Below are 16,177 nucleotides of genomic sequence, written 5' to 3'. Positions count from 1 at the left end.
GATCAACAGTCTGATATCAGCGGCTAAGAAGCTGTTCATGAATATGCTGGAATGTGCTTTCAAGCATTTGTGTCTTTTGCCTGAGGGGATGTTCAAGGAGGTAACCAGCAGAGTGCACAGGGTTAGGAATGGTCACTCAGTGTCTAGTGAAATTCTGGGAGCCTCTGCCTCAGAGGGTTGTGAAGGCTGCATCAATGGAGGTAGGAAAGGAGGGATCGTGGAATTGAGGATAACGGGATGGGTACAGAGCGATGAGTCCCGGTGCACATCATACATGATCATATTGAGTGGTGGGTCAGGTTTGAGGGGCTGAGTAGCCTCCTCTCTGATCATATTTTCTTATATCCAACTTTTCTTTATATTCATGATTTACAGGTCCCTCTGTCTTATGGCTAGGGAGGAGCAAAGATGTGTTGGAGGAATGGCACTGGAAACTTGGCCTTCTCTGAACATTGCAAACTGCAAATGCATTGAAACTTGGTGAAAATGTTGAAAATGGAAGGATGGGATGAGGCATAGTTTTGCTGCAAGCAGACACAGTGATATATTTCCAGATGAGCATGGTGGGTGTTCCCATGCGCCTGCTATATTCTTGTCCTCCTTGGTTTAATTTAATTTAGAGATACAGCCGACCAGCAATCCCCGCACATTACCCTACACCCACTAGGAACAATTTTACATTTACACCAAACCAATTAACCTACAAACCTGTAGCACTTTTGAGTGTGGGAGGTCATGGGGAGAACGTACAAACTCTGTCATGGGAATCAAACCCAGGTCTCCGGCGCTGCATTCGCTGTCAGGCAGCAACTCTACCGCTGCGCCACCGTGACTTGGTAATGGAGTTCATGGGTTTGGGAAGTGCAGAAAAATTGGCCTGAGTGAGCATCTGCAGTGCGTTGTGCAGAGGTACACACTGCAGCCACTGTGTGTCTGTGGTGGAGCGAATTCATGTTTAGGTTTACAGATAGCCTGTCAATCGAGCGGGCTGCTCTGACCCTGTGGCCACAGTGTAAGTGGGCAGACTCACTGACTGTGGAGTCATTGATGGTGGAGGACTCGACAGCGGTAATGTCAGTGATGGCACCATGTGTGTCTGGACTCTCTCTTGTTGAACTTGCCCATTGTCTCCCACTTCTGTGATGCCAATGTTACTGGTCACTCACCAACCCACACCTCAACGTAGTTGAGGTCCAGTGATAGAAATCCAGTGATTTCCGATTACCATTAGAAAAGAGAATGGTGCCGGAGGATTGGCGTACTGCGCATGTTGTTTCATTGTTTAAAAGGGGTTCTAAGAATAAACCTAGCAATTATAGACCTGTTAGTTTGACATCAGTGGTGGGAAAATTAATGGAAAGGATACTTAGAGATAATATATATAATTATTTGGATGAACAGGGTCTGATTAGGAATAGTTAACATGGATTTGTGCCATGTTTGACTAATCTTCCTGAATTTTTTGAAGAGGTTACTAAGGAAATTGATGAGGGTAAAGTGGTGGATGTTGTCTATATGGACTTCAGTAAGGCCTTTGACAAGGTTCCACATGGAAGGTTGGTTAAGAAGATTCAATTGTTACACAGAAAAGCTGGAGAAACTCAGCGGGTGCAGCAGCATCTATGGAGCGAAGGAAATAGGCAACGTTTCGGGACAAACCCTCAGTCTGAAGAAGGGTTTCGGCCCGAAACGTTGCCTATTTCCTTCGCTCCATAGATGCTGCTGCACCCGCTGAGTTTCTCCAGCTTTTCTGTGTAACCTTCGATTCTCCAGCATCTGCAGTTCCCTCTTAAACAAGAAGATTCAATTGTTGGGTATTAATGGTGGAGTAACAAGATGGATTCAACAATGGCTGAATGGGAGATACCAGTTTGTCAGGTTGGAGGCCGGTGACTAGTGGGGTGCCTCAGGGATCTGTGTTGGGTCCACTGTTGTTTGTCATATACAACAATTATCTGGATGAAGGTGTGGTAAATTGGATTAGTAAATATACAGATGATACTAAGGTAGGTGGTGTTGTGGATAATGAAGTAGATTTTCAAAGTCTACAGAGAGATTTAGGCCATTTGGACTGAAAGATGGCAGATGTAATGTAATGCTGATAAGTGTGAGGTGCTATCTTGGCAGGACAAATCAAAATAGGACGTACATGGTAAATGGTAGCGAATTGAGGAATGCAGTTGAACAGAGGGATCTAGGAATAACTGTGCATAGTTCCCTGAAGGTGGAATCTCATGTAGATAGGGTGGCAAAGAAAGCTTTTGGTGTGCTGGACTTTATAAATCAGAGCATTGAGTATAGACGTTGGGATGTAATGTTAAAATTGTACAAGGCATTGGTGAGGCCAATTCTGGAGTATTGTGTACAATTCTGGTCTCCAAATTATAGGAAAGATGTCAACAAGATAGAGAGAGTACAGAGGAGATTTACTGGAATGTTGCCTGGGTTTCAGCAACTAAGTTACAGGGAAAGGTTGAACAAGATAGGTCTTTATTCTTTTGAATGCAGAAGGTTAAGGGGGGACTTGATAGAGGTCTTTAAAATTATGAGGGATAGACAGAGTTGACGTGGATAAGCTTTTTCCATTGAGAGTAGGTAAGATGCAAACAAGAGGACATGATTTGAGAATTAAGGGACAAAAGTTTAGGGGCAACATGAGGGGGAACTTCTTTATTCAGAGAATGTGTGGAATGAGCTTCCAGTGAAAGTGGTGAAGGCAGGTTCGTTTTTATCATTTAAAAATAAATCGGATAGGCATATGGACAGAAAAGGAATGGAAGGTTATTGTCTGAGTGCAGGTAGATGGGACTAGGTGAGAGTATGTGTTCGGCATGGACTAGAAGGGCCGAGATGGCCTGTTTCCATGCTGTAATTGTTATATGGTTATAGGTGGACATGGGTCAAGTCTCTTAGAGCCACAGTGAGAAGCTGTCAGCAACGGCAGACAGAGATCATCCAATTCAGGGAAACACAGAGGAGAAACCCCTAGGATCTGCTCCCTGAGATAAGTCAGTGAATGACAGTTGTAATGTGCTGTAACTCAGTCAGATCTGTATTTAGTGTGGTCACCCCTCAATATACAATCTTTCACCATAACTTTACACATCTGCACGATGACCGGATTCCTGAGAGCGGGTGATAGGTTTCCAAGAGCTTGATGCAAAATAAGAGAAATCAGTAAATCATTTTCTCCAGAAACAAACGGAAGTGTAATAGGGAGGTTGCACGTAAGGTCGTAAGGTCAAAGGGCAAGACTCATGGAGCAGATTAGTCCTTCGGGAGTACAAGGCAGCTTCCGGCTTAATAACACATGAAACACGTACGTTCTTATGTTAAAAACTGCCAAAATTGTCCATTTTTGCACTGATCCCCCGACCCCCACCTTCTCAACACTCCTGCCCTCCCCGTAACTTTACTCCTGGTGGCCCAGCCATGCTGACCCAGGCCTGAGTCGCCGTGTGCTGTGGAAGGAACATAGGCACATTTTGACTTTTTATTTCTGTCATTCATGGTAAGATTTACACAGTAGACATTGTTTTGTGTGCGAGATATACAGGGTTGCAGTGTTTCGAATATCAGCTAACCAATGACGGCAGTTCTTTGACAAGTACTCCGTCTTTCTCTGTAGGAGATCTTGTCGACGAGTATTCTGGACCCACTGTCGACATCTGAAATTACAGAAAATACCATTAAGGATTAACTTATAAGAATAACTTATAGGATTAACTTTTTACTACATACCTGCAGAATGGATGACATATCAATTAAATGCAAAAAATATTTTCAGGGGTGGGGAAAGACACATATATTGAAGACGCATTTTTCCTCTAATATGTCAATTCATCTTAAATGTAGAAGAGATTAAAATCTTCTTACATTAGCATGCATGCCTTACAACAAGAACAAACCAAAAATGTACTGCAGGTGCATAAATCCTTGTTGGAGATGCGGCAGGTTGACAGAACAATTCATAAAGCAAATAGGATGCAGAGGTGTTAATATAAATATTAAAAAATGATGTTACACAAGATAATATATTGTTGGGATCATAAGACTAGAATTGCATAAGGTTATATGTTATATGTCTTTGGTTACAGACATCATACATTAGGAAGGAAATTAGGCATTAATGTGTGCTCCTCGTGGCATGTTGTTGTTCCCTTGGATATGGGAGCTGCACAATTGCAACAGAGTCTAGATCAAAGATCATAGTCCCTTCTACGATCTTTGGTCTAGATGTTTAGCTGTATTTGTAAGAGAGGCTGAAAGAAATTAGATTATTTATCCTGCCCCATATCTCCCACTTGAGAGTTCAGATAGTCGAGTCCTGGCAACGACTCAACTATCTGAGCTATAGGGAGAGATCGGGCAGGCTAAATAATATTTTCACTACACGACAGAAAGTACTAAATGTTTTCTCTGTATTTATATAAAACATGTATACAAAACCCTGAAGAAGGGTTTCGACCCAAAACATTGCCTATTTCCTTCGCTCCATAGATGCTGCCTCACCCGCTGAGTTTCTCCAGCATTTTTGTCACCCATGTGAGTTTTCGGTTACATATAACCATTTAGTTCACTGGTGACACAGTTCAGTGTTTGCATTGTTCAGTTATTCCAAAGTTGATATACAGTCTTCATAGCCATATTTTTTTGGGGGTGTTATTTGGATAAGCCAAAATGTTATTATAGAGGTGCTTAAATGTATTTTCTAGTACATAATACTGGAGAAATAGTTTAGCGTTAGACAGGAAGATTCGATTTGTAAAAAGTTTGTTTGGAAGAGCTTGCTGCTTCTTTCTATAGCAGCTTTCTTGGGTGGGGACGGGGGTTATGTCACTGCCAGTAAAATTTTAGCAATTTATATCAACACATCATTACACACTAGTCATTTTCAACCTGCACTGACCCATTGCTTCGTTTTCAGCATGCAATTTGGTTCATTGTATTTACATTACAACTTCACGTTTTTCTTTATTATGCATGGATAGACACATAAAGCTAGTGAGCTGGAATGTCAAAGGTTTAAACCATCCTGTTAAAAGAAGAAAGGTTTTTTGCATCTTAAACAACCCAAAACAGAAATAGCCTTCTTGCAAAAAACTCATATCCTTTGCTCAGACAATGACCGTCTCTTGTCAGGTTGGGTGGGGCAGGGGTTCCACTCTTCCTTTCAGGCTAAAGCCAGAGGAGTTTCAATCCTTATCAGTCAGAATATTTTCTTTGAGCCACATAATGTGACCTCTGACAAGTTTGGTCGGTATGTAATTGTGATTGGAAAATTATACAATACACTGGTAGTATTTGTCAATGTGCATGCCCCTAATGTAGACGATGTAGGGTTTTTTGAGCGGTTATTTTCAATACTTCCAGATCTGAACACATACTCTCTTATACTCGGTAGTGATTTCAATTGTGGTTAGATCCTCTTTTAGACCCGTCCTCTACTAACCCCAGTACAGTAAGTAAATCAGCTTGTTTCATCCAAGCCTTTCTCTCCCATTACTCCCATCCTCTCCCCACAGTTGTGTTCCATTCTATCTGAATACTACAGACAAGGTTCTCTCCCTCCATCTTTTGCCGAAGCCTGTATTACCCTTAATGCCAAAAAAGGTCAAGGTCCAAACGACTGCGCCTCCGACAGACCCGTCTCTCTTCTAAACACGGATGTTAAAATTTTAGCTAAGGTTCTAGCTCGTAGACTAGAGAATGTCCTCCAAACTGAGGACCAAACCGGCTTTGTTAAGAGCAGACATTCCTTCCTTAACATACGTCGATTCGATTTGTAAAATGTTTGTTTGGAAGAGCTTGCTGCTTCTTTCTATAGCATATTTCTTGGGTGGGGAGGGGGATTATGTCACTGCCAGTAACATTTTAGCAATTTATATAAACACATCATTACACACTGGTAATTTTCAACCTGCACTGACCCGTTGCTTCGTTTTCAGCCTACAATTTGGTTCATTGTATTTACATTACAACTTAACGTTTTTCTTTATTATGCATGGATAGACACATAAAGCTAGTGAGCTGGAATGTCAAAGGTTTAAACCATCCTGTTAAAAGAAGAAAGGCTTTTTCGCATCTTAAACAACTCAAAACATAAATAGCCTTCTTGCACAAAGCTCATATCCGTTGCTCAGACAATGACTGTCCCTTGTGTTTAAGAGGGAACTGCAGATGCTGGAGAATCGAAGGTTATACAGAAAAGCTGGAGAAACTCAGCGGGTGCAGCAGCATCTATGGAGCGAAGGAAATAGGCAACGTTTCGGGCCGAAACCCTTCTTCAGACTGATCGGGGGTGGGGGTGGGTCGGGACAAGAAAGGGAAAAGGAGGAGTAGCCAGAAGGCTGGAGGGTGGGAGGAGATAGTAGGGGAGCTGAGGAAGGGGAGGAGACAGCAAGGACTAACAGAATTGGGAGAATTCGATGTTCATGCCCCGGGGGTGTAGACTCCCCAAACGGAATATGAGGTGCTGTTCCTCCAATTTCCGGTGCTGCTCGCTGTGGCCATGGAGGAGACCCAGGGCAGAGAGGTCGGAGGCGGAGTGGGAGGGGGAGTTGAAGTGCTGCTGCTGCACCCGCTGAGTTTCTCCAGCTTTTCTGTATAACCAATGACTGTCCCTTGTCAGGTTGGGTGGGGCAGGGGTTCCACTCTTCCTTTCAGGCTAAAGCCAGAGGAGTTTCAATCCTTATCGGTCAGACCATTTCCTTTGAGCCACATAATGTGATCTCTGACAAGTTTGGTCGGTATGTAATTGTGATTGGAAAATTATACAATACACTGGTAGTATTTGTTAATGTGTATGCCCCTAATGTAGACGATGTAGGTTTTTTTCGAGCGGTTATTTTCATTACTTCCAGATCTGAACACATACTCTCTTGGTGATTTCAATTGTTGGTTAGATCCTCTTTCAGACCGATCCTCTACTAACCCCAGTATTGTCATTTCTGACCATGGCCCTATTGCTCTGGCCTGTCCCTTCCAGATCTTCCTCAAAAGAGTTGGCAGTGGTGATTCAATTCAACTCTGCTCTCGGATGATAAGTTTGTAGAGTTTATGGAAAGAGAGATGGCCTTTTTTCTTTCCACAAATATATCCCCTGAAATCTCTAGCCTAATCGTATGGGATGCCCTTAAGGCTTACCTTAGGGGGCAGATCATATCTTACACTGCTCAAATGAAGCGGAAATCCAATAAAGAGCGTTTAGATCTGGCTCATCAAATTGGAGAAATTGACAAGCAATATGCGCAAACTCAAAATCCAACTCTTTATAAAAGACGATTGGAACTGAAAACCAAATTTGACCTACTCACTATTGAACACATACCTTTAAAAAATAAAGCCATGTTTTATACATATGGAGATAAATCTGAAAAATTACTTGCAAATCAACTTAAAGGTGCTAAAGCGAGACAGAATATTTCTACAATTCGCATGCTTAATGGCCAGTTCACTTCGGATCACGTGCAAATTAATGGCGCTTTCAGAGACTTTTATTCGCAGCTTTATACTTCAGAATCTCATCCGGATCATAAGGTAATGCATAACTTTCTGAGCAGTCTAAATATTCCCAAACTATCATTAGATTTTAGGGAAAGATTGGATGAACCCACATCACAGGCAGAAATAGCTTCAGCCATTTCCTCAATGCAATCAGTCAAATGTCCGGGCCCTGACAGCTTCCCGGCAGAGTTTTTTTTAAAGTTCTCTCTACTCCTCTCCCCACAGTTATGTTCCATTCTATCTGAATCCTACAGACAAGGTTCACTCCATCCATCTTTTGCCGAAGCCTGTATTACTCTTATCGCCAAAAATGGTAAAGATCCAACCGAATGCGCCTCCTACAGACCCGTCTCCCTTCTAAACACGGATGTTAAAATTTTAGCTAAGGTTCTAGCTCATAGACTAGAGAATATCCTCCCTACTTCAATTTCAGATACCCTGGTGTGGAACGCCTCATCCTGGGAGCAGATGCGGCGTAGACGGAGGAATTGGGAGTAGGGGATGGAGTCCTTACAGGAAGCACGGTGGGAGGAAGTGTAGTCCAGATAGCCATGGGAGTCAGTGGGTTTATAGTGGATGTCGATCAGAAGTCTATCACCTGTGATGGAGATAGTGAGGTCAAGGAATGGTAGGGAAGTGTCAGAAATGGTCCAGGTGTACTTGAGTGCCGGATGCACGTTAGTGGTGAAGTGGATGAAGACAGTCAGTTGTGTGTGGTGCAGGAGGTGACACCAAAGCAGTCGCCGATGTAACAAAGGTAGAGGTTGGGGATGGGAACCTGGTATGTATCGAACAAGGATTGTTCGACGTACCCGACAAAGAGGCAGGCGTAGCTGGGACCCATGCGTGTGCCCATTGCTACGCCTTGTATTTGGAGGAAATGTGAGGAGTCAAACGAGAAGTTATTGAGGGTAAGGCCAAGTTTTGCCAGGTGGAGGAGAGTGTCAGTGGCCGGGTATAGATTGCTTCTCTGGTCGAGGAAGAACCGGAGGGCTTTGAGACCATGCTGGTGGGGGATGGAGGTGTAGAGTGACTGGACGTCCATGGTGAAGATGAGGGGGTGAGGGCCTAGAGAATGGAATGTGCGGAGACGACGGAGAGTGTCTGAGGCGTCTTGAGCATAGGAAGGGAGGGATTTAACCAAGGGGGATAGGATGGAGTCAAGGTATGTGGAAATGAGTTCGGCAGGGCATGGTCCAGGGGTATGTAGGAGGAGGTGGCCGAGAGTTGGCGCGTGGCCTCAGCTTTGTAGAGATCGACTCACCAGACTACCACGGCACCTCCCTTGTCGGCGGGTTTGATAACCCAATCTGGGTTGTTCCGGAGTGAGTCGATGACAGTACGTTCGGGGGTGTGAGACAGGGGAATGGAGAAGTTGAAACAGTTGATTTTGCGAGGGCTGCGGAGTGAGTCGATGTGGTAGCTGTGTGGAATCAGCTTCCAGTGGAAGTGGTGAAAGCAGGTTTATTTTTATCATTTAAAAATAAATTGGATAGGTATATGTACGGGAAAGGAATGGAGGGTTATGGTGCAGGTAGGTGGGACTAGGTGAGAGTATGTGTTCGGCACGGACGAGATGGCCTGTTTCCATGCTGTAATTTTTATATGGTAATATGGTTATAGGTGGACGTGGGTCAAGTCTCTTAGTATCACAGTGAGATACGGCAGACAGAGATCATCCAATTCAGGGAAGCACAGAGGAGAAACCCCTGGGATCTGCTCCATGAGATAAGTCAGTGAATGACAGTTGTAATGTGCTGTAACTCAGTCAGATCTGTATTTAGTGTGGTCACCCCTCAATATGCAACCTTTCACCACAGGGCATGTAGAAATAAATTTACACATCTGCACGACGACCGGATTCCTGAGAGCGTCTGATACATTTCCAAGAGCTTGATGCAAAATAAGAGAAATCAGTAATTCATTTTCTCCAGAAACAAACGGAAGGGTAATAGGGAGGTTGCACATAAGGTCTTAAGGTCAAGGGCGTGACTCACGGAGTAGCTTAATCCTTCTGGAGTACAAGGCAGCTTCAGGCTTACACTAATAACACATGAAACACGTACGTTCTTATGTTTTAAAAACTGCCAAAATTGTCCATTTTTGCGCTGATCCCCCGACCCCCTCCTTCTCAACACTCCTGCCCTCGCCGTAACTTAACTCCTGGCGGCCCAGCCATGCTGACCTGGGCCTGATTCCCCATGTGCTGTGGAAGGAACATAGACACATTTTGACTTTTTATTTGTGTCATTCATGGTAAGATTTACATAGTAGGCATTGTTTTGTGTGAGAGATATCAGGGTTGCAGTGTTTCGAATATCAGCTAACCAATGACGGCAGTTCTTTGACAAGTACTCCGTATTTCACTGTAGGAGATCTTGTCGACGAGTATTCTGGACCCACTGTCGACATCTGAAAATACAGAAAATACCATATAGGATTAACATAAGAATATCATAGGATTAACCTATAAGAACTAATTTGATTATAACTACATACCTGCAGAATGGATGACATATCACTTAAATGCAAAAAATGTTTTCAGGGGTGGGGAACGACATGTATATTGAAGACGCATTTTTCCTCTAATATGTCAATTCATCTTAAATGTAGAAGAGATTAAAATCTTCTTACACTAGCATGCATGCCTTACAACAATAACAAACCAAAAATGTACAGCAAGTGCATAAATCCTTGTTGGAGATGTGGCAGGTTGACAGAATAATCATAAATCAAAAAGGATGCAATTAATAAAGTAAATAGGATGCAGAGATATTAATATAAACATTAAAAAAATATGTTATATAAGACAATACAATGTTGGGAATAGACTAGAATTGCATAAGGTTATATGTTATATGTATTTGGTTACAGTCCTCATACATTAGGAAGGAAATTAGGCATTAATGTGTGCTCCTCGTGGCATGTTGTTGTTCCCTTGGATATGGGAGCTGCACAAGTGCAACAGAGTCTAGATCAAAGATCGTAGTCCCTTCTACGATTTTTGGTCTAGATGTTCAGCTGAATTTGTATGAGAGGCTGAAAGAAATTAGATTATTTATCCTGCCCCATCTCTCTCACTTGATAGCTCAGATTGTCCTGTCCTGGCAACAACTCGACTATCTGAGCTATAGGGAGAGATCGGGCAGGCTAAATAATATTTTCACTACACAACAGAAAGTACTAAATTTTTTCTCTGTATTTAAACAAAACATGTATACAAAACCTTGAAGAAGGGTTTTCGACCCGAAACGTTGCCTATTTACTTTGCTCCATAGATGCTGCCTCACCCGATAAGTTTCTCCAGCATTTATGTCTACCTTCGATTTTCCAGCATCTGCAGTTCCTTCTTAAACATGGTTTCTCACCTTTCGTTTTTCGTGGGAACCTGAAAACAGCTCGGGTCAGCTACATTGGCGTGGAGCAAATTATAGCGGAGCAGTACGGAGATGTGGACACTGCCACAACAGAAGCTGGTTACGGGAATGTCGCTGAAGATTACCCATCAGCTACTACGGCTTTTTCATGGAGTGGTCCATCTTGCTCCGCTCTAAGATCTTTGGGTGTGACTTCAGTTGGAGGTACACCAACAGGATTGTTGTCACACCACGGCAGTGGTAATATAACTCTTTAGAACTCTTTCTCTCTTTCTGCTCTGCTGGACTGCGTCGACCTAGCTGTGAGTATCCCGGTGACCTGGTGAAATTCCCGAAATAGGATAGAGGTTGAGAAAATTAAGGGAAAGGGGGGGTAAAATTGTGTAAAGTAAGTTTTACGACGTGCCCGATAGATTTCCGTCCATAGTCTTAGTTTAAAGCATAAGTTTAGCCAGGTATTATGTAGTATTGGTGAGATTCGATTTCTCATTGTTTAATAAAGCCTGTAAATTTTAGACTTGCTTTTAGTCCATCTTGGTTTCTGTTTTCTCTCATCGGCACACTCTGGTCAATTCAAAGTGTTATCATATCCCACCATAATTCCGAGGTCTAGAACCTATGGGAATCCCTTTTGTTGTATTCTCTCTCTTGGAAACCGCTCGAGTGGAGTGGTGGCCGTTTGACCCTCCGACAAGGGAGAGAATAACTCGGGCAGTTGGGCCCGAAGTGAAATAAAGGGAAACGCAAAACCCCTACAGAATGGCGACCGTGACAGTACCTCGGTGGTTTGGGATATGTGATTTGCCAGAGGGGGTGAGAGAACGTAGCAAGATGGAGGAGAGAATCTCCTCTTATCTGTTTAAAAAGATAAATCTCACCAAACAATGGGTGATAGCATTGTTGACAGCACAGCAGCCTGCAGTAGCTGCTGCTCAATGGACGGAAAGCAAAGCGTATAATAAAGGGCAGGAAAAGGCAGTTTGGCTAGCGTGCCTATCACAGCAGGTCGCAAAAATGCAGAGACAGGTAGATAGACTGGACGAGCAACTGAGAGAAGGTAGGGCCAGCGCTGAAGGAAGCGCCAGAGACGGGAAGGGCTATCTGAGGAATGCAGTAAAGCCAGGCAGTGTATCTTGCAGGCGAGGGAGTCCCACAGAAATGCCCAGGAATTCCTCCAATGCCAGGTGGTAGAGGCAAAGGAGAGGGAACGGAACGCCCAGGAACTCCTGGCTCAGAGTACACAGAAGTGCAGGGAGCTGGTGGGAAAGTTCCAAGATATCCAAGCAGCATACAGGGTGGCCCGTAGCGAGCTAGTGGATAGTGGTCACGGGCCTTGCCAGGCAAGGATAGCGCAGCTGGAGAAGACTCTGTCCAAGACTAGGGGATGGGTTCACCTGGTAGGACCAGGGGGGTCCCCCGGGGGCAGAGGGCTTCCCTCAGCAGATGATTCCCCAGGGGCAAAGGGGAATAGACCACCTCCTGAGGCGCCGGGGATAGGTCCGGGTCATCAGGTGGGGTTAGGGTTGTCCGGGGAGGGACAGGCACAAGGAGGAGCGGGAGAGCACCCTCAGTTAGCGGCTTCCGCGCCATGTGTAGCACACCACGAGGTGGTGGGGTTACTGATCATGGTGGGAAAGCCGGGGGTAAATGGGCAACAGCCCCGGGTAGGGCAGATGTGCCCGGTACGGCAAAGGAAATATGTTCCCCCGGTAGGGCAGGCAGATAGGGGGCCCATAGAGAGTGATATCATCATTCCCCATGGGGCACATGTGCTGAGGGGGATGGTGGCTCACTTTCCCAGGTTAACCAGGGCGGGAGACCCGTCATTGCATTTTATGGAGGTGCAGCAGGCAGCCGACATAAACGATTGCGATGAGGTAGAACGGGTAAAGCTGCTACTGATGACCCTAGATTCATACCTATGCAAGGCGGTGACCTCCAGGGAATGGGGAAGACCTGAAACATGGTGTGCTATGGGTGTGGGAAGCCCGGGCACTACACAGAGGGAGTGCAGAAACCCAAGTAGAGAAGTGGGGGATAGGACCCCGGTAACAGTCGACCCAGCCTCGGAGAAGGGAGCTACATTGCCGGGAACAATAGCTGTAAGAGATCTAATTACCTATTTGCAGTCAAAGGCGGGAGGGTCCGGACGGGTAGCCATGGCAACAGGCCAGGGCGCGCCCGTATCCGCACCCCCGGCACCTTTATGACTGCCAGCGAAACAGCCCACATTCCTATGCCCGTTAAAGTATGGCCCATGTGGGAGACCCTGGGTCAAGATGGAGGTCCAGGATGTGGTCGGGAGTTACCTGCTGGACACAGGTGCTTCCAGTACTATTGTCCACCTGGACAATCCCCGTACATCCCCTCTATCTAGTGGGGTACCCTATAGTCTTGTCGGTTTTACGGGAAACGAGAAGACGGGGTTTTTCTCTGTTCCCTTGTCCATTCAATTAGGAGCACTCCAGGCACGGTGGAAATGCGTCCTGATGTGTTGGGAGCAGCAGGGAAAGGGGATACTAGGCGCCGACTTTACAGTGGCCCACCAGGTCCTAGTGGACCTGAGGAACCACTGTTTGTGGGGCATAGCAGGAGAAGGGGCTGAGAGAGAGAAGGAGGTAATGGTCATCGAGAGGGCATCAGAGAGAGGGGCTCTGTGTGTCGTGAAGCCCAGAGAGGGGTACGATCTAGAGGTCCTAGTGAGGCAGACCCCGACAGAGTATCGAGGCCACGTTAAGCGAAATTTGGCCGCATTCGCTACTCACAAGCACGACTGTGGAAGGGTCACAGGAACAGAGGTTAGGATAGACGAGGATCCCATGTCCCGACCGCAGAAACAGTATAGTTTTCCCTGGTTAAGCAAGGCGTTTTGAGGCCCATAGCCACCCACGTGAACTCACCGCTCTGGCCCGTACGGAAGCCAGACAATTCCTGGAGGGCCACGGTAGATTATAGGGTCCTGAATCAGAATATTCCGGCTTGCGCACCAACTGTGGCAGCAGTAGCAGACCTATTAGCGGAAATTCCAGCGTCTGTATCTGTATTTACGCTGCTAGACATCTCGAACGGTTTCTGGTCTATCCCGGTCAGCAAGGAAGACCAGTACAAATTTGCTTTCACATTCAAGGGGCAGCAGTACACGTGGAACTATCTTCCCCAAGGGTTCCACAATAGCCCCAGTATTTTCCACCAATGTATGGCAGAATGTTTAAAGGAATTTAGTGAGCCCCACAAGATCGTCCAGTATGTGGACGATATTTTGCTATTCACAGACACCAGTGAGGAACATGGGCCCCTAGTAAATGAACTGCTGGAGCTGCTCTGTAAGAGCGGTTTAAAAATAAATCCCAAGAAGGCACAGATAGGGTTACAAGAGGTAAAGTTCTTGGGACTGACCCTTAGGGCCAGTGAAAGGGGTATCGATACAGCAAGAAGGCAGACAGTGCAGGAACTCCCAGTCCCAACGGACGTGGGGGGGGAGGTAAGATCATTTCTGGGAGTCACGGGCTACTGCCGAGACTTTATAGAGGACTATGCCGCGACCGCAACATCTCTGCACCGGCTGCTACGCAAAGGGGTAGAGTGGGAGTGGGATGAGCAGTGAGAGTCGGCATTCGTCCATTTGAAGCGGGACCTGCAAAAGGCCCCAGATCTGGGAGCCATTGACTACAGGGAGGAATTTTTCCTGGAGGTAGCCGCAAGCAGCAATGGCCTGAGCGCAGTGCTCCTCCAGGAACGGCATGGCAAGTTAAGGCCAGTGGTGTATTCCTCCAGAGTCCTCACAGAGATAGATAGGTCCTATTCAAACTGTGAGCGGCACCTGCTAGCCACATACTGGGCAGTGAAGAGGGTACAGGTCTTCATAAGACTGTCCCCCATAACCCTCCTGACCCACCATACCCCAACCTAGATGCTGCTGGACGGTCGGATTAAGGATGGGACCGTTAGCAGTGTGAGGATCACTCGTTGAACCCTTCTCCTTTCCCAAATGGCCTTACGGGTTGAGAGGCTATGTGAGCCCAAGCTCGCAGCCAATTTGGTGTACCCCGGGGAGCCACACCATTGCTTGGTGGAAAGGGTATGGGAGGTGGACTTTGGGCTTAGAGCAGGGTTACATCCCACGGGTAGGGAAATATACGTGGACGGGTCCAGTTTCGTGTGTCCGAGGGCATACGGCTCACGGGCTGTGGGATCTGGGACCCCAAGGCAGAGATAGCCCTAGCTCTTAAACTCCCACATACGTTAAGCGCCCAGCAGGCCGAGCTGGCGACGGTAATGTATGTGGTGACCCATCCCGAGCGTTTCCCCACTCCATACACCATATGTTCGGACAGCATGTTCACATGCAATTCCTGCACGGAATATCTGGCCATCTGGTCCCGCCGAGGGTACACCTCATCGGACGGGAAGCCCCTGACCACTAAACCCCTATTAGAGAGGATTGTAGCAGCCGTAGGGAAGGGCGGGGATAGATATATCCATAAGGTGAAGGCCCATTCCAAAACGGAGCCACGGGGAAAGGGAAATCAGAGGGCGGATGGCTTGGCCAAGGAAGGAGCCAGGAGTGGGAAAGCATGGGACCCCTATGAGGAAGGACAGGTAGCTGCAGCCAGGGAGCAGCCTCGAGAAAAGGAGAGTGCGGGAGTGGTTTTGGCTCCGGACCTGACCACGGTCCAGGCACAAGACCCTATTTTAAAGGCTGCCTCAGCAGCCATTTGCAGGCAGGAGAAAATAGAGGGACCGTATGGGGGTAAAGCCATGTCAGTAAAGGAAGGCATGTTATTCAAGGAGATAAGTGGGTAGTGCCTTCCCTGTAAAGAAGGGAATTTTTAAAACAAGCCCATGAGGGTCTAGGGGCAGGTCACCCCGGGCCAGAGACCACATGGCAGCGAGTTACGATGGCAGGATGGTGGCCAGGGCTCAGGGAAGACTTTGCGACTTTTGTGCCAGCTGTCTGGTTTGCGCAGCAAACAACCCAGACCCCCAGAAAAGGTAGGTTTCCATGGGACACATCGGGAGGGTGGAGGGGCCATGGCAGTCGATTCAAATCGACTACATCGGACCCCTTCCAACCGCCCAAGGAGGTTACAAGTACTGCTTAGTCCTTGTGGATGTGTTCTCAAAATGGGTAGAGGCCTTCCTTGCAGAGCAGCCACCGCTATGGGTACTGCAAAAATCCTGGTTAGGGAGGTGTTCACCAGGTGGAGACTCCCACAGTTCGTGGAGTCAGATCAGGGGAGCTATTTCACAGGACAGGTCATGCAGTCAACCCTTAGAATACTGGGCATCAAGGC

The 16,177-nt window shown here is 46.3% G+C and overlaps 1 long non-coding RNA gene across 1 annotated transcript; it reads right to left on the bottom strand.

The window, feature by feature from the left end:
* Window positions 1-3,521: 3,521 nt before the first annotated feature.
* LOC129709648 (uncharacterized) lies at window positions 3,522-11,164 on the bottom strand. The gene is made up of 3 exons (XR_008725537.1): window positions 10,875-11,164; window positions 9,835-9,918; window positions 3,522-3,668 (listed from the first exon to the last, which is right to left on the bottom strand). It is a non-coding gene; the product is annotated as an uncharacterized LOC129709648 (long non-coding RNA).
* Between the last annotated feature and the right edge of the window lie 5,013 nt (window positions 11,165-16,177).

This window comes from Leucoraja erinacea, chromosome 26 (genome assembly GCF_028641065.1).
Source record: "Leucoraja erinacea ecotype New England chromosome 26, Leri_hhj_1, whole genome shotgun sequence".
Classification (NCBI taxonomy): domain Eukaryota; kingdom Metazoa; phylum Chordata; class Chondrichthyes; order Rajiformes; family Rajidae; genus Leucoraja; species Leucoraja erinaceus.
This window is presented reverse-complemented; position numbering and strand designations above follow the sequence as displayed.